General features: G+C 40.0%; 1 protein-coding gene across 1 annotated transcript in view; it reads right to left on the bottom strand.

The window, feature by feature from the left end:
• LOC149942855 (uncharacterized) overlaps positions 1-16,656 on the bottom strand; it is a 132,981-nt gene extending 116,325 nt beyond the window's left edge. The window contains exon 1 of the mRNA XM_090177636.1: positions 16,472-16,656. The gene's annotated coding sequence lies outside the window, so the exon portion shown is untranslated. The remainder of the gene's footprint in view (positions 1-16,471) is intronic.
• Positions 16,657-19,265: the final 2,609 nt, after the last annotated feature.

Genomic DNA, 19,265 nt, shown 5'->3' on the forward strand with positions numbered 1-19,265 from the left:
CTCCGCGAATAGCGTGCCAAAGGTAACGAGCTGAGGCTCGCGATAACAAGTTGGCCACGCGCAAAAGGGCGTTGCACTAATTTTTTAATGCCATTATGGTTAACTAGCGCGTCTTCGATTCGTAGCTTGCTCGTGGGTGTGGCTTGTATTCGTGGTAACGCGTATAGGTCGGCCATGACATTAATACGCCCATGGTGGTCACGTGATTATTTCGCAGAATCGTGCGTCGTTTTTCCACGTGATCTGTGACGTGAAATTAATGTCATGGCGGCCGTTCCGGGTCTTAGTTATGACGTATGCTTACGACGCTACGAGCAAGCGCGCAATAGAAATAAAATGTTTAAAGTTCCACGCTGCAACTTTTTTAACGTAACTAGCTTAAGGTACTTCTAAAGGATTATATAATTAGCGAATAAGTAGATTAGTCCATTATGAAAAGGGATAATAAAGCTAAACCCTAAACAAATTTGAAGAAATTAAAAAACTGACTAATAACTCGTACCAATAGGTCTTCGAGCAAACAAAAAGACGCGAAACTCGGACCAAATAGATCTTCGAGTGAAAAATTAAATTAAATAGCCAGAAATTCCAACGGTAGACCGGTTTCGTCCTATTTGGGACTCGTCAGTACCGTGTGGGAAAAATCAGTCCACAGGTGGTTCCTTTTAACTTAACATAAGGTACTTCTAGTTACTTTTAAACTTATTCTTGTCTTATTTTTAATCAAAAGACGTTATATGAGAGGTATGATATTCGTAATACTCAAGTACCCTCTAGAGTAAAATGATGTTAGAGATCTCGAAATCAACTTGAATATCTAGAAATCTGGGCGAAAATCGGTTCCAACATCTCGAAATCAGCCTAAAAAAACCAAAACACAACAAAACATTTGTGCTCCGATATCTCAAAATCAGTTTCTTATTTCCGAAATAACCTTGATATTCAATATCCCGTACGAAAATTTGCAAATTCCGAACCCCATATGCTATTTACAGGAATCCATACCTCTACTTGGAATGCTTATAGCGGCAGATTTTCGTCTCGATGTGGCTGACGGTTTTTTTTGACGTCACTATGTTAACTTAACAAATAACAACGTGAGAGGGGAGCGCGCGCAGAGGGGATTTTTTCTTTCGTAGGCGGGGCCAAAACCGTCAGAGTGATCTTAACATACGCGATACGGCAGGATAAGCATTCCAATTAGAGGTATGGATTTCTGCTATTTATTATAGCAATTTTTCACTAATTGGGCGTATGTGGGCTTGTACGTTTTTTTTAGTATTATTATTTGATCAGAGATTGGCCAAACTATATCAAAATCCACAATCTCTAAGTAGAGCAGTTATTTTCCAGAAAAAAGTAGAATTTTTTTCGATGTAAAGAATACGGAATAAATGACAATTACTGGAACCAAAATTTCATAAACTTCAGCCTCAGAGGCAGTAAGAGTAAGGACGCAAAATAGGGTCCGAGTTGAGGGGGTGCCGGATAGGAGCGAAAAAATGAATAAGCCCCTCACTTTATATATAAAATATATTTGGGTGATGGTGGTTAAAAAATATATCCACCACCCTATATCATAAAAAAATCCATCCTGGTACGCGATATCTAGGGTCTACATACATGCCCCAGGGTCATATACAGGGTGTTTCAAAGGTAAATGCAAAAATTTAAAGGAGTTGTAGTGGCTGAGTTTTTGTCCCATTTTCCTACGATGAGTGAAAAGAGCGCCAGAGAGCTTCAAAGTGTGGCCTACTAGCCCCTGGAAGTAGGCTGCAACAAGCGCAAAACCAAGCAGCAGGGATTTTGAATACTGTTAAAGTTTACTCGATTGGTTTACAAAGTCCTTTTTTACCTTCACACGAACCCAAACCTTAATGTTCGCGTTTCCCCGCTGCTAGGTTTTGCGCTTGTCGCAGCCTACTTCCACGGGCGAGTAGGCCACACTTTGAAGCTCTCTGGCGTTCTTTTAATTCATCGTAGGAAAATGGGACAAAAACAGGCATACTTCTCAACTCACCCCCTACAACTCCTTCAAATTTTTGCATAACCTTTTGAAACACCCTGTATACAGGAAGAGTTCTGAATGGAGAGATTGGGGGTAGGGGGGCGTTGATCATCTTAAGGATAGAGGGGCGCAGTCGTTTAGATAAATAAGAAACGCCAGGGCAGACAATAAATAAATAAAAGAGGCTGCAACAACCAAGAGAAGAGACAGAGACCGAAGACAAGCTGAGAGCCAAGATCGCGCTGGGGAGGGGACAACCTTCGATTATTTGGCCAACTTTATGTATCCCTTGTTTGGGCTCTTGACTTCCCCCAGGGAGACAGGGTGGCTCATAACTCCCCCGCCCTTCCACGGCCAACAATGAACAGGGGTGGAATCGGGGTTGAAAGCATCGATCGTCCGCTGCGGGATTCAAAGGAAAAGCTGAAAGACAGTGGCCTCACCACTATCGGCCCGCGTCGGGTTACCCGATAGTACCGTGACAGGTAGTGGCCGTACTAAGTCTACGTCGTACGTTTAAGGCTCGCCCCGCCCTTGCTTAAAGCTACGAAGTAGCTCTTGACTATATTATACTACACGTAACGAAAAAAATGCGGGTTCACCGGGTAGCGTTGTTTAAGATGGTTTTCTAATACGTACGCTTTTGGTGGTAGTGTACGGTAAGCGCGACGCGGGTGTGACTAGGTGGGGTGTATAGGGTACGGAGGCCATGCCTGCTCCAATGTATACAGCTAATACGTTTCCTCAATCGCTTTTTCGCCGGGTAAATATTATTTTTACAAGGCCCTCGTGTTTGGACGTTCGGAGACGATAGGACCATTCCTACTCGGATTCAGAAACACTGAAAGAGAGGGTGCGAATTTCTCACCGCCATATCGAGGGAAATAGATTTAAAAGACTGCTGGGAGATTAGTGGTGAAATATGAATGAGAAAATATTGTCTACATTTTAAACTATAATTTATTCAATTTGGAACGATTTCAGCGATGGGATGGTGGAGTGGTTAGCACTTTCGCCTCGCAGCAAGAGGACCCGGGTTCGATCCCAGGTTGTGGCACTGGGTGAAAACTCGGAACTACTCCTTCCGCGTTGAGTTTGCAAGTTCTCTCCCCACTGGTTTAAGGGGTTTTCCCCCGAGCTCTTCGGTGTCCCCTTCCTTTAAAAATTGTAGAGGTTAACGGTAATAGTTAGTTTAGGGTGCTGTTGGCTCGCGTGGCATGAAGGGCTTGCCACCACCATCCTACGCATTGTAACCCGGCCACCTGAATTGATGGTTTTATAAGTCACTTGATGATTTAGACCTAAGGTGGTGCCTTGAGTATTAGCCTAGCTGATTATTATAATAAATAGTCTTTAAAGTGTGATGTCTCGATTGCCCGATAGATGTCGACGTCGGCGAATGACTTCGGCCTAATGTATTAGTTACGATTGTTTGAGATTTCCAAAGCCTTCGTATGGGCACTAAATAACTGCCGTAAATTTAAGGTGTTATTCTACTGTCAAGTTCTCATACAGGATGTTTCAAAACAAAGATCTAGAGTTAATAATCGAAAAGTTATTTTTGCTAGGAATTTGATATTTTCCACTCAATGACCTTGAACCATGTCCTCAAGGTCATTCAAAATTATCTCGAGAACCGTTCGACTTAGAGACTCGTATCCAATTAGAAAGATGTGCGCCATCAAATTTTATGATGAAGTGGCTCAGAAACGATGTAAATTGGCCAATAGGAAGCCAAGAAAATAAATACCAAAAACGAAAAGGTCATAAATAAATATGTCCAAGAGATCATGCTTAGGTGCTAAAAATTTAGATAATAATAGAAAGTACTTGCTTTAAAGTATCGACATTTAAGGACAAATTCACTCTAAGGTGTCATAGACTATTAAAATTTGGTTGACCTTGAACCCTGTCTTCAAGGTCATCCAAAATTTATCTCGAGAACCGTTAGGTTTGGAAAGTCGCTTAAAATTCGAAAAGTGTGTTCCATCACTTTTTTAGAACCTCTCCAGAGTTAATTTGTCTCAAAATATTAAATTCCTAGCAAAAATAGCTTTCAATTATTAGCCCTGGATTATTTTTTAGTATTTGGTGTTAAAACGTAATTATTATTATTTTCGATTGAACAAAATAAAACTAAATACTAAAATATGAAACTTGAAACATCTTTATTATCTTTATCAATATAGTTTACAATAGGTAAACTATTTTTAAAAGAGTTACGGGTAATTTTATTAGCTTGAGCTTCTCATCGGGTGAAAATAAAATATTTAACGCTATTGCAAGGATAGGGGGCGATATTTTACACGATCGTTTTGATGTAATACGGAGAAGCGTCTAAGGGGTTTTATTTGAAGACGCTATTTGCTTTGAAAATATACGGCTATTTCCTAACTATAGACTTTGCGTAAAATGCAAACGCTTGTTGCAAATTTCATTTTTATTATCGCATGGTTGAAAGGTCAAATGCGATTATTATTACAACCAACGTAATCAACTGAATCCAAAAATTAACCAAAATAGCTAAATAGAATCGGTTCAGCAGTGATTCAAGGTGAAACAAACGTATAGGGGAGGTCACGCGTAAATATATTCATATATAATAATTACCGCGACGGATTTGATTAGGTACATTCCGTACCGTATAAATCGATCATCTGGACAGCCCTGACAATAATAATGGCATTCCACTCATTTCCAAATCTAAATGACAATTATACGCCTCTCTTAGCGGAAACCGTGGCCAAGTTCACGCGACAATCACACTCTTCGAAATAGCACGTTTAAGGCTATTTCCTCACACCATCGCGACGGACAAGAGTACGCCAGTATAAAATATACATATGGAATAGTGGCACATCCGACTTGACTCACTTGACCGAGGACACGAGTACGCCGGGAAACATATGGCCGAACAGAGAGAGAGAGTCAGACACAGGCCCGCCCCACGCGCCGGAAGTAGCCCCTGGCCCCCATCAAGAGGATATTCACTCTCCCCCCACGAGCGGGGTTTGGGTCTAGAGCGCCCTCCCTCGTCCACGCAAAGAATCAAAGCGTCTGGAGAAAAGAATTAGAGTGAGGGCGCCAATTAAAGAGAGCCCTGGAACCGAGTAGCAGAAGCATCGTGGCCATTTCCACCGCCTTCTTTAATAATGACGGTCGCTTTATACAGCGCCTACTCCGCGGGGGGGGGGGGGGCGGATTCCGACTACGCGGGCGTGTTTCTGGGCACGTCATTACGCGAATTGTACCGAATTAAAAACCAGCTATATACCTAGTTGATCGGCAGCGGCGGCGATCGGAAAACATTTCTGTGGGGGCACGGGCAATTAATTTTTTAACCACAAATCCATATACTTAAAACTTAAGCAAGAAAATGTACAGCTCAAAATTTTTCTTACTATAAATATATTTTTTAAAGTGTTCTTTCTAATATCTCATCCTTTAATAAATACATTGATAATAAAAGTTAAGTCGATATCTTTAGAAAAATATCTGCGTACATGGATATATAATTAAATACAATACGAAGGTATTTTAGGGTACACGACGGGGCGATTTTTTGTTTGGACGAATCAATTTTACGGTTATATCATCTTAATGCTACTCGCAATCTGCAATCTCAAAATAACTTCTGTAAAAAGATTGAATTCGGACCTAAATAAAGGCAGTGATATTATAAATTTTTCCCTGATTACTATTTTCCTCAAATTTATTTCTGTGGGGGCTCTGCCCCCATTTGTTTTTCTCTGAGGGGGCTCGAGCCCCAGAGCCCCCACGGGATCGCCGTCACTGTTGATCGGTAACTTCGGGGTCCACCTTTGAATTCGGTCTCCTAAGGGTTTCCGAGACTCCAAGCGCCGGATTATCGTACCGAGTTTCGATTTGGATCGTACTAGCTTAAGAAAGATCGTACGGCTGAAGACAAGTCACTTAAGCCCAAACAGGGTTGGCCAATTTTTGATTAAAAAAATAAAATAAATAGATTTTTTATTTAAATCGGATTTTTATTGATTTTTTTTTATTTTTATGTATTATTTTGATTTTAATTAAAATTTCAAAGTTTTATATAATTTAGTATCATAATTTTACCTAAAACAAATATGTTTTTATTAAAAGACTTATTCTATGTAAATGTATAATGAATTTATTCAATTTAAGCTAATAATCAATTAGAAGTTTTTATTTTTAAAAACTAATTTGGTACTTTACAAAGAAATTTGGTGGAATCCCCACCCACAAGATATTTAAAGTTAAAAAAACAGTTTGTTAAACCTATTATGTCGTATAATTTAGTTCACTTTAATGTACGATAAAACACGTGAGAAAATATTTTGGAAATATTTCCGATTCGTGGCGACAATTATCACGCCCCCCCCCCCCCTCCCGCAAACCGCAAGAGCGTGTTTGGAAGTAGGAGTCTGGAATCTGGGAGATGACCTTTGCTAAAGATGCAATATTTAAAGATATATCAAGGTTTCCGCTCTAAAAAAAAGATTTTACACGGATCGTATTTTCTCGCAAGATCGTATTTTCGCCGTACGATCCAGCCTTCGGATCGTATATCGTACCGCGGGTTCAATTATCGTACAAATACGATCCGGATCGTACATCTGGCAAACTCTGCTTCTGGCGGCGAGAAAACACGCCCCCCACAAGCCCCGAATGAAGCATTATCAGACTGGCCAACTTGCGTTTAAGAGGAGACGCGACCCTCCGCGAAACAATTCCGCCAGTCGATCTTTCCGTTTCTCCAATGTGGACAAAATTGGGAGTTCCCAGTTTATCGGCGCCATGGCAACCAGCCCCCGAAAAAAGCGCCCCCGAACCCCCGTGGCGATTAGCGGGGCCTCTCTTCCCCGGGTTAATGAGTTCATTAAAGATCCCGCCGAAAAAACATAATAAGAAAAGATTATAATTAAATGAAGAGCGTAGAGGACTTTCCCCCAAAAACGATACGCGCGTGGCTTCCGAATAAAATAGCGATAATGATATCTGGTAGGATGTATCAGGAATGCAGATTGTCATTGTAGCGGTCGTGACGAGGGTGTAAAAAGAACCGTCGCAAGGTCGCCCGTTGCGCCAGACTGCACTCGTGAAGTGTTTTCAAAAGGTGGAATACATTTTTAAAAGCTTGTTGCTACTCTACGCGGGAAATGGAAGCTAAAAATAACGGAAGGATCTACCTTTACCTAAAACCTTTATATACGTTTCTAAGCGTACACGAAACTTCTAAATACTTAAACAACGCTGTCAAATTAGCTTGACGAAATGTTCTCTATAAACACGTCGAAAGGTTATTCCCCGGCAGATATCAGAAGGCAGGAGCTAGAATATACGCTATTATTGGAGTCACAATAATAGGAAACAATGAGGGTCGGGAAAGGAAAAAGGCTACAGGCTCGAATAATGAGTTTCCTCGATGTCGTCCGCCCACAATCTTCGTGACTGCAGCCCGACCAAAAAGGTAGTCCCGGCGCTAATGGTCAACTCCCTCTCCTAAGTACTTGCCGGGGGTCCTCTTCACCACCCTCTTCTCTTCCTCCACCCTCTCGTAATTATTACAACCTCGCTCCGATTTCTATCCGCTGATTTCGGCCAGCAAAGAATATTGTCTCGTTTAGGGTTCCCAGAATGCCCTCGGAAAAGATGAAAGGGAAATGCCGCCGAATCGAAAGCGAATGAGATCCCCTTAGCAACCCCTCGTTACTGGGATCACCGTATTCGTGGGAATTCAGATTTTAGGATTACAAATTGCCATCATTAACGTTTTATTAATTTTATTTTGGTTTATAAAGTTTACCATAATCATTTACAAGATTAGTCTTCATTCGCTCCGAAGAAGAGACAATTTCATCCGAGGTCTTTTACCAAAGTTCATTTTAAAATCGTTTTTAATAACTGTATAATTCATTATCTTAAAATAAAATAAAATCGGCTTATTTTATACTAGGTATAAAATTATATAGTCCTAGTTTAATCTATTTGTGGATTAAGCTGGGTTATAAGTTACAGAATTTTAAGCTAAGTATAAAGTAGAGATAGATATAGATAGAGGGGCATAAAATTACGTTATTTTAATGTAGGTATAATAAAAGTTATTTTAAGAGGGGCATAAAATTACGTTATTTTAATGTAGGTATAATAAACGTTATTTTAAGAGGGGCATAAAATTACGTTATTTTGATGTAGGTATAATAAACGTTATTTTAAGAGGGGCATAAAATTACGTTATTTTAAGAGGGGCATAAAATTACGTTATTTTAAGAGGGGCATAAAATTACGTTATTTTGATGTAGGTATAATAAACGTTATTTTAAGAGGGGCATAAAATTACGTTATTTTAAGAGGGGCATAAAATTACGTTATTTTAAGAGGGTCATAAAATTACGTTATTTTGATGTAGGTATAATAAACGTTATTTTAAGAGGGGCATAAAATTACGTTATTTTAAGAGGGGCATAAAATTACGTTATTTTGATGTAGGTATAATAAACGTTATTTGAAATGAAGATATTTTATAAGCTGGGGAAAAAATATTGAAAAATACGTATTTCGAATGATTATGAAGTAGATTAGAATCAGATTAATTTAAACTGAGTGAAAATGGCGTTCCTCCTATCTCGCGAAGATACACTTCTCCTATGGCATAACGTCTTTCGGTCTGACAACTTCTTTCCCCTCTCTACAAAGATTAGAGGTTGTATAGCCTCAGACGTAGAGGAAACGAGTCCTTCACAAAATAGGTGGACAGAAATCTTTTACCAATGACTTTCGAAATCGGCATTACAAAGTTATCTTTGACGACCATTCAATTTAAAAAGATTAGAGTTTTGGAGGAAGGCAATGGGTACGTTCAGTAAATGTCAACGAAAAAAAACCCCCCGATGGTTTTATATTTTCAATCGATGAGCTTTTTCGTCATAATGACGTCGTAAGTTGATTTTATTCAGTCATCGGTGTTTTTATAAAATGGCGTTGAATTTATAGTAGTTTTACGTCAGTAATGACGCCAGTAATTTGAAAAACCGGCTCTTCCAGCCGATGACTTCGGTGAGCAACCGAAGACCATCGTGACGTCAAAACCGGAAACGCGAGTACAATAGGAAACCGATGTCAGCGATTACCAATCGGTGAGTCCGATGAGCGCTGCTGAACGTAGCCAATACGTCGGACAATACCTAGTATCAAGACGAATGTATTCAGGCTATCCCCCGACGCCGCGAAATTTTGACCGGCGGCGGCGATTCGGTCATTTTAAATCGGCGGCGGCGCAATCGGTGTGTGCCTACTTTTTAGTCGGCGTCCGCGTTGAACCAAAATTTAACGGCGGCGGCATGGCGCGGCGTTTATATGAAATTTCGTTTTCATTGTAGGACGTGATAAAGACGGGATAGAGAAAATACTGCAAAGAGACTGATATCAACGGAAAATCTGGTAGCCCTATTAAAAAATATCTAAACTGACGGCGGCGCCCCGAGAAAATCACGGCGGCGACGGCGCAATAAAGGCTGTTTTTTAATAGGGCAAAAATGCCCCGACGGTGAACGTTGACGTGAAAAATTCCCGTTAGGCCTAATGCAATATTTTTGCGCGCCGGCACCTACTTCGGCTGCGTCGGGGTCTAATTCAGGCTATCAAAGAATACGCGAACAACACCCTTCTCAACCCATGATTCCCGACTGATAAGCCACGCCCCTCCACCTTTTCTCCAAGTAAGGGTGGAAGACACTTCCATACGGTAGCAGGCTCTTTCTCTCTCTTCGTGTAGGCTGATATATATTCCCATTATCATGAAAATAAACGTTACAGTTGCGGCTAGGTGAACCTGTATACAATCTCGGTATCAGCGATCCAAGAAAACTGTCCGCCAAATCAAATAGAAAGGATTAGAACGACGAAGCGGGGTATAAGGTTGGCCGTGACAGCGCTAGCACGCCGGGTTAATATTTTTTTTTGACCAACGAAGGCGAGCGGTGAACGAGAGAAAATGTTCGCTAATGGTGAGATTTACGGGCGAGTATATGGGTAATCAGAGTCGCAGTCCTTTATCTGCCCAACTTAAATAGATCGGCTTCTTAACGTGGACTTTCGCGTTAAGGCTGTCGCGAGAAAGAGACAGGTTTTTTGCTCGAGATAAGGCTAATTACGAGGTTCCGGACAAAAAGAAATCCGTCGTTGCGACAATGGACTCTCGCAAACCGTTCTCTCCGATAAAAGGTTATTCCGGAAGAATCCTTAAGTGCTGGAAAAAAGGTCCACTTGTTTTGTTTTTATCGGCATTTCACGGTGTGTGAGCTATTGTTCTACTGATTGTTCGGCCACAATGAGACAAATTCACGATTAAATATTTTATCTCGAAACTCATTCGTGCCTCGAGTTAAAGTGAGTATTTTTTCCATATTTCATAATAATAATAATTTTTATTGTTTATCATTCCATTTTTTCCTACATGGGAAAGTGACGGGCTAAGTCAATATTGACTTTTAAGCCACAACGCAGACTATAAAAAAAAACACTTTTTTGCAGTGTTACAATTGAAGTATATACAGCGTCATATTTAGACTATTTACAACATTATGTTTAAGGTATTTACATCGTTATATTTAGGTTTTAACAAGTTAACTTTAAGGTTTTTATCGAGTTGATAAACGGTTAGAAATTTCTATTCGGTGCTTGCTCGTAGCGTCATAAGCATACGTTAAAGCTAAGCTCCGCCTTAAAACTAGTCTACGTCACCGATGACGAGGGAAAACACCACACGATCTTGTTTGGCAAAGGATCACGTGACCATGGCAACGAAAGTAGACCACAACTACGAACTATCAACGGAGAAAAACCGTTGAGTTATCGTTGAGTTCTTTTAATCAAAGCTACGTCACAAAAATCTAAAAGTTGTTGTACGATTTATAGTTCGCTGACTTAACGAACAAAATCTCGTCTGCTACCCCCCCCCCCCTTTAACTTTGTCGACTGACGTCACGACACCGATGAGCAACGGAAAAACCATCTCGCTCAGCCGATGTTTCCGCTGAGTCTCCGATGATCAACGTGACGTCAAAACCGGAAGTCAAAAAACCCGTTCAGCAAAAAACCGCTGACCGTTGAGCTCAGCACTGAGCTTTTTTAGAGTTGTTGAACGCAGCCCTGGTAAAGATTCACGTGACTACCACGGGCGTCTTAATGTCATGGCCGATATACATGGTTCCGTCTTTATTCGGGCTAGACATATTACATTTATTTAGTAACGTTTTATATCGACCAGCCAACCAGTGTTGCGTGTTTGCCAGATGAAAGATAATAATGAGCCGCCCTGGTTCATGAAAAATCGGGCCAAACCTTCAGCCTCTCTATATACAAAAGTAAATAACCACATAATTAGTATTTTATAGAATGGTCTATTAGACTGTCTCCGCTGGCACCATATACTAGTTAGAAAAACGTCACACGCGAGCGCGCCAATCGCGTGGAGTCGTGCGTTTCAGGGAACCAATGAGATACCGCGTCGATTTGATTGACTCATAAGGGGGAGGCGCACACTGGCAGAGCAGTGGCGTAGCCAGAAATTCGTCAAGGGAGAGGGGGGTCGAAGTATGTGAATGTTAAGAGGGGGTCGAGAAGGGGTGGAAATTTAGTACAGTCAAAGGGGGGGGTCTGGACCCGCAAACCTTAAGAAAATCGTTAATAAGTAATTCTGAGTCAAACTTTCCCCCTCAGAATCTTGAAGCTTGAACCCCCCAAACAAATTGTTTGCTACGCCATTGAAATCGATTGCCTTTAGTTTTGAAAATTAACGAACAATTTTCAAAATTAAATTCAGCTATAAAATATTACAGGAATACATACCTCTACTTAGAATGCTTATCGCGGCAGATTTTCGTCTCGATGTGGCGGACGGTTTATTTGACGTCACCATGTTAACTAACAAACAACAACGTGAGAGGGGAGCGCGCGCAGAGGGGATTTTGTTTCTCGAAGGCGGGGCCAAAGCCGTCAGAGCGATCTTACCATACGCGGTACGGCAGGATAAGCATTCCAAAATTCCTGAATATTATGATACCCCAAAATAAATCCAAAATCTGACCTTCTACGCGAAATTACGAGCACCCTGTACGTACGATAAGTTCAAGTTCAACACACGTACATTAACAACCGGTAATTTGACTAATAAGAACTCTCAAACGATTATTAAAAGCCTAAGTTCTCCCTTTGATATACAGTCATAAGCGCTGTTATTCAATATAAATCCTGAAACGATTTCTTTACTTGTAAATGTCAATTAAGGAAAACTGGGAAGAAATATATTAGATCCTACCGTCCGTAGGATAACGGCAGCCAAAGACAGCAGCTCCAACCGTGGCCTCTAATGAAGAGGCGACTGCTGTGAGGGAGGGGGTGAGAAGGGGGAGGGGGGGCGAGAAGGAAGGGGGATTTTACGAGAAAATAAAACTTAGTAGAAACCTGATGGATATTTTTAGAAAATGAAAATCAGCCTCGCTCGGCGGTTCGAGCTAGATGCGGCGAAGCGAAGGCATTTTCGCGAAACGAGGATGGCGAAAGAGAAAGGATCGAGAGGAAGACGCTTAGTCCCCCCCACATCCAGCTTCCATTGCCATCTGCAATGTCACGCTCCTTAGCAACACCGCGGATTCGGAGGGGAAGAAGCGTATCGTAGGCCTTTGTAGGAGGTTACGCGCGTACCGAAATATCCGAGCACTCTCCCTGGCCAATCCTTTTGCCAAATATTCCGCTCCTCACCCCTTTCCCTCCAATAACAAATAAAATGAGGTTATATCCAATAATTTCGGATGAAAAATTGTTTCGGCTAGTCTAAACAAGGCGCGCCGGATTGACTAATTAACCCTTTCTCATTTTTGTAAATCGTCCTCATCATTCACGGAATTAGAATATAGTTTCGATAGGAATTAATTCATTAATTTGCTTTGATATCTGAATTTTTCAATTCCACAAAGTGTTCATTTCCGATCAGGAATCCCGCGATTAATTTTGAACGTAGTCTACACGAAACTCATTTGAAAATATCATTTCAATCAGACATTTTTCTACAATATATCGATGTTTCTAGTCCCACTTTAAATATTTGTTTATTATTATTGAGATTTCCCAAAAATCTAGGTTTTGGAAAGTGACATCTTGGGACGGGTGTCACTTTTTTATTTTGTATATTTTATATTTAAATATAAATAAATACATTCGTGGTGAATGGCAGCTTGGATTCCAAACAAGTTTTAAAATTCAAATTCCCTGACTTTTCCAGGTTTTCCCTGACCATCTCCCGATATTTTCTCTGACTTATTTTGCGTCAAAAGTTTGAATTTGTTAACCTATATTTTAGTAAAGGTTTCCTATTTGCAACCGAAATTAAATTTCCTGAAATTTTCCCTGATTTTTAGACCCATATTAAAATTGCCTGACTTTTCCCGGAATTCCAGATTTTTCACGTACCATGGCAACCCTGTTTTTAATTCGATCGAGAAACACTCAAAACAACGCGAGGAAAGATTCGAGCCATTTATAAATCGCCACCGCGCTTGAGAGAAAAGTCAAAAGGTCCCTAACCGTCAGTGGACGGCTAATATAAGATTTAATTATATTACCGAGGCAGACTTAAAAGGCCAAATAGCGTATAAAGGCGAAAGATAAACGTGGATTTTGCAAAAGGGCCGAATAAATCCTTTTCTCATTCGAGTCCCGATCCTCGGAGATTACGCCAACACAATACAGAGAGCCGCTCGATAGAAAGTACTCTTCTACAGAATGTCCAATTATCCGATTACGCAATAAGGAGGGACCAGGGACGGTTTTCTCTGTCTTTATAGTCGTGTAAAATACGAAGCCGATCCGAGCTTCTCTCCTTATCAATTCGGTACAAGGCAGAGCGGAATGTACAAAACTAGGACGTTTCTACCGAAATGTTGAATAATAGATTTCGAGAACTTGGCGTTTTCGACGGAAAAGACCGACGCCAAGGAGATCCGCGTTTGATAGGCTCGCGAACACTCGCTTGATCACGCGATTACACGTCTATATCTTAGCGGACTAATCAAAACGCCTCTCAATCATTGTAAACGCGTTCGGAATTCTAACCTCTCTTTGGACAGTTTCCTCATTTGCGTTGTAGTAGAACTTCGGTTGAAACGCCTTTAACAACTTCAACAAGTTCGGAGTTTCATCGAAATTTAATTTTAAATTCGCAATATAGTAGTAATATTTGTAATTCAACGAGTTTGATTTTATTTTTTCATTTTGAAATTTGAGTACCGGAGTATACATACTCTTAGCTACCTAACCAACTCACACGGAGGTTACCCGAGGTGTTTATTGCCGATTTTGTTCAAAGTCGGCCGTAGTGTAGACATAAATGAGATATGAAATTTCCTAAAAGGAGACGTTGCATACCCATTCAATTTGCCATGGGAGCCGAAAATGTTTTCGCCCACTTAAACAAAATAAGATTTTTTTCCTTATTTTACCCAAAAAGTGTTACAATTTTACCCAAAAATGTTCCAATTTAACCAAACTTGATTAAATTTACCTAAATGTGCGCCAAATTACCCATTTAGTGTTTTTCAAATTTATAAAAACTTTTCGTAACCTAGAAAATCCCATGCTTTTTTAAATGGACATTTATTTGTTTTAGGTGGTCAAAAACATTTTCGGTTGCCAAGGCAAATCGAATGGGTAGTGCAACGTCTCCTTTTGGGAAATTTCATATCTCATATAGGTTTACATTACGACCGACTTTGAACAAAATCGGCAATAAACACCTCGGGTACTCTCCTTGTCAGTTAGGTGTAAACAAGATAGTTATATCCCCAAAAACATAGCCACTTTGAGATATTTAAGCCGCTTTTTTTGACACAGAAAAAAATATGTTTACAATAAAAACCAGGACGTTAAAATCTCAACTTCAGCTATTTTTTAATTACGCTAACGAAAGTATAAAATACTAATTAAATACAATTTTACACGTTGTTCTCTATTTAACTGTTTATTTTCTATTTTTGAATCTTAATTTTATTGGATTCCGATACGTAGAAAGATCGAAGTAAAATAATTTAATTGCTCGAGATTCACCTTTAATTCGATCTGTACCCGATCGAAAGAGAAAAACTTGCTTCTAAAACGATATCGATCAATCGAAATCGGCCAATCGGTTTAAAACGATATCGGAGCGCTCGAGAGCGGTAAATGTGAAAATTGATCGGAGCAGGTCAGAGCACGCAATTGAAACGTGAAATGTTGGTCGGAGCGAGCTCTGGAGCAGTCAAATGGAAAACGCTATAAATTTCAATAAATTGATGTGCACGAAACCTTCAGGGTTAATTTGCTTAGAACTAAACCCCGAAGCCTTTGTCGTAATAAAATAGGCACTTAAATATGCCTGCTTGATCCCGAAATGTAATGGGATATTGTTTCTAGAAGATCGTTTGACTATCGGTACAGCCATAAGTAACATAATACCAATTAGTATGAAAATTAGCAAACATTATCACCGAACTAATTTCCACAGCTATTGCGCACACTGAACACAGAGCGCCCTAGTGGCCAAACATGGCCAAGCCGAAATATACTACTACCACGGCCAACTTTGATCACGCGCTGTTCGCGCTACAGCGGCCAACACATTCGTCGAAATTTTGCGAGCAAGGATTTTCCCCCTATAAACTGTACTATAACGTGTGGGAGTTCAGCGCCACGCTCGGTTGTTATATTGACTTCAATGTAAAAACTATTCTAAAAATAATAATCCGCTAGGGGCGCTGACGTCATACACATCTTTTGCTCATAGGTTAACACAGAAACGTCAACGAATGAGATGGCCGCTGTAGCGCGAGAGATCGAAGTTGGCCGGGCTACTATCAAGGATGATGATATACTGCTCAGTTCAGTTGCGAGTCCAAGTCGGAGTTGGCCGAGAGTGTCAGTATTAAAAAAAGGTTCGCTAAGAAAATTAACATTAAACCAAAAGTATCATACGTATTACCATAAGTGTATATTATTATACACAAGTGTGACACTTCCTATATTTCACACGCAAAAGTTTTACTGAGAGCTATTCACAGGACAGACTGCATTACGGGCTTCGTCGCAGTTTAGCATCCGCTTGCTAACGCGTCACACGTAGCCTTTGACAGCGCCTCGCCAGGGGGAGAGTTTCTTCTGGTGATGACGTCACTCCGTTACTAGCTCTCAGTAAAATATTCCCCAAAGTGACAAACTTATAGAATAATATTATAGACTTATGGTATTACGTTACTTATGATACAACCCGCAGGTGATTTTAATTGTTTCTTTAAACTTATAATTAACACCGGCTAATTAATCCGTAGGGAATTCTAAACCTATAGGAATTCCGCCACTTCATTACGTAACAATTAGTATCGATATTGTCAATGGTGTCGCGATGTACAACAAAGAATACAAAAATTGCAACGATACCTTTGAAATGACAGTCTATACACTCCATTGGGAACTTGTAGGGTCGATTCATAACGGCACTTTTAGAAAAGTTACTTAAATACTAGAAAATTGGGCTCTATTTATCGTACGAACTGTGTTTGGCTGGAAAACAATGTCGAAGCGCAAAGTGTCAAGCGCGCAAAAAGCGGCGAACTTCCTCAGCGAATCCGAGACAGGAACTGGGCTGCTACGGACAAAACGCAGCGCGCGCGCCACCGGGAGAGGCGAAAATAATAAAAATACTCTTCCCCCCCCCCCGAAACTAGATGGCGCTTACAACGATCGGCAAAGAAACAACAACCCCCATAAACTGCACCCTCTCCACAAGTTCGTTCCAACTAATCAGCGCCCTGTACTAAAATAAATATATATATATATATATACAGTGTGTTTCAAAAGGTTTTGCAAAAATTTGAAGGAGTTGTAGGGGGTGAGTTGAGAAGTATGCTTGTTCTTCCCCCATTTTCCTAGAGCTCGGGGAAACGGATAAATTAACCACCAAAATTTCAATTAATCATAAAAAATTGGATTAACTGTTTGTTTGTGGATATTATTCGCGACTATTATACGATTTAATATGCAACAAATAAGTTTTTATTCGGATAATTTTCGGATATGGATATAAAAGAAATGAACGGAAAATTTCTTATCCGAATGCCGAGCCATACGTTTTGCTACAAATGAGTGAAAAGAGCGCCAGAGAGCTTCAAAGTGTGGCCTACTAGCCCCTTGAAGTAGGCTGCAACAAGCGCAAAACCAAGCAGCAGGGACTTTAAATACTGTTCAAGTTTACTTTTTTACGCTGGTTACCTCGATTTGTTTACAAGTCCTTTTTTACCTTCACACGAACCCAAACCTTAATGTTCGCGTTTCCCTGCTGCTTGGTTTCGCGCTTGTTGCAGCCTACTTTCAGTGGCTAGTAGACCACACTTTGAAGCTCTCTGGAGCTCTTTTCACCCTACAACTCCTTAAAATTTTTGCTTAACCTTTTGAAACACCCTGTATATTATCTTTAGCGTACTACGGTGGAAAGTTTTGGTTTTTAGCTCTCGCATACGGTACCCCCTTCATCTTTATTTTTGGGATTTAGGGGGTCGTTTGGCCCCCGCGAGAACAGATTGCGAATCTCAACTCTTCGTTTAGCGGAAAGAGTTGGCCCCGCAGGTATTCGAATCATCCTTTTTCGGGCTCTGTGTTCCCGTTAGAATATCTACATCCTTTACTATCTCGACCAGGCATTCTATCCTATCACTTTTTCTTTGGCCGCTCGGGGGTAATGGATCGTGACGTCACACGAGAGCGATAACGCCTCCCCATCCTCGGCGAGGGGAATTGATGAAAAGGAGGAGGACATTGCGGACATTTTGGTAAACAAAACAATGAAGCGGGGAGGTTGAGGAATGAACGAAGGGAAAAAGGGAAATTTTTATTCGAGAGAAAAATAAAAGCGGCCAATTAGGAAAATGAAGGAAATTCGATTCCCGGTGATTTTTAAGTAATTGAAATTCGGGTGGGAATGTACTGGGTTTCGTCTCTTTTTCCTCTTTATTGCGAAAGGAAATGTAATACTTAATTTCTATCCTGGTTTTGTCATTTTATCGATCAAGTAGGATACGGAAATCGTTATATTGTTGATAAAGAGCAAACATTTTTTGATGTTTCGGCGTAAAGAGGGTTTTTGACGTAATTATTCATGGACGAGTTATGGCGCCATCAACATTAAGGGGCTCCCCGCTATTTGATTTAATGCATGGCCAAAACGAGCTTCGAAGGGAACTGCCTAATGCCGCGTGGCGCCATCTTAGGCCAACTTAGTAATAGCGACCCTCATTATTTTGAAAATCTATTCCCGCGATTCAACATTTTACCATAAGCCTCCCCCCCCCCCCGAAACGTATGGTCGTACGTACAAATCCTTTTCAATAGTGTGTTCCCCCCTCCGAATAAAAATACTGGCTACGCCACTGTGTCGTACAATGTTGTGTTTGTTGGAAATCCCACTAATACAAAATGCTAACTAAGAATATTTAGAATAAATCTTCAAATAAAAAAAATTAATAAAGAAAATTTTATTTTTTGCCCAACAAATTGTAAAAAAATTGGATGTTCTCTTAATTTAAGGGGCTGTTAGGTAACTCAAAAATTCTACTTTTTAGACCAACCAATCTCCACGAAACGAAAAGTAATGATTGGAAAGACCCCCTCTAACCTGAAAATTTCGTCACAAATATTCAAACCCCCCTGAATTATAATAAAACCACCAACCCTAAAATTATTAAATTTCTTTCGAAATAAAGCAAATTTATTTATTATCTTAGCTCTATACAACAAATAATGTTGTTATAATTGGGAAAATCAGGGCTACGAAACTCTTCATTAATTGGACTAAAATGTTGGATATCGTGATTAAACCTTTAAATAATTTATTAATTTTGTAAGTAATGGTTTCAATAAATACAACCGATTTACAGGTTTTCCCATGGATATTTCCAGGTGCAAGGGTACCTGTTGTTTTCACTATAGGAATATTAATTTCATGATTGACATTTATACTAAATTGCTTCCATATAATTATATATTAAATAAATAATTAAGTCAAAAATTTAATAAGAAAAACTTATTGATGTAAATTTTTACTCTTTCTGAACGCTCATAAATTTACCGGATTTTTACTAAACATTTCCCTGATATTTCCCTGAATTTTCTGTCATCAATCTAATTCCTTAATATTTATCTGACTTTTCTGTCATCAATCTAATTCCTTGATATTTCC

The sequence above is a fragment of the Leiobunum rupestre genome, chromosome 6 (genome assembly GCF_980474605.1).
Source record: "Leiobunum rupestre chromosome 6, qqLeiRupe1.1.hap1, whole genome shotgun sequence".
Classification (NCBI taxonomy): Eukaryota; Metazoa; Arthropoda; class Arachnida; order Opiliones; family Sclerosomatidae; genus Leiobunum; species Leiobunum rupestre.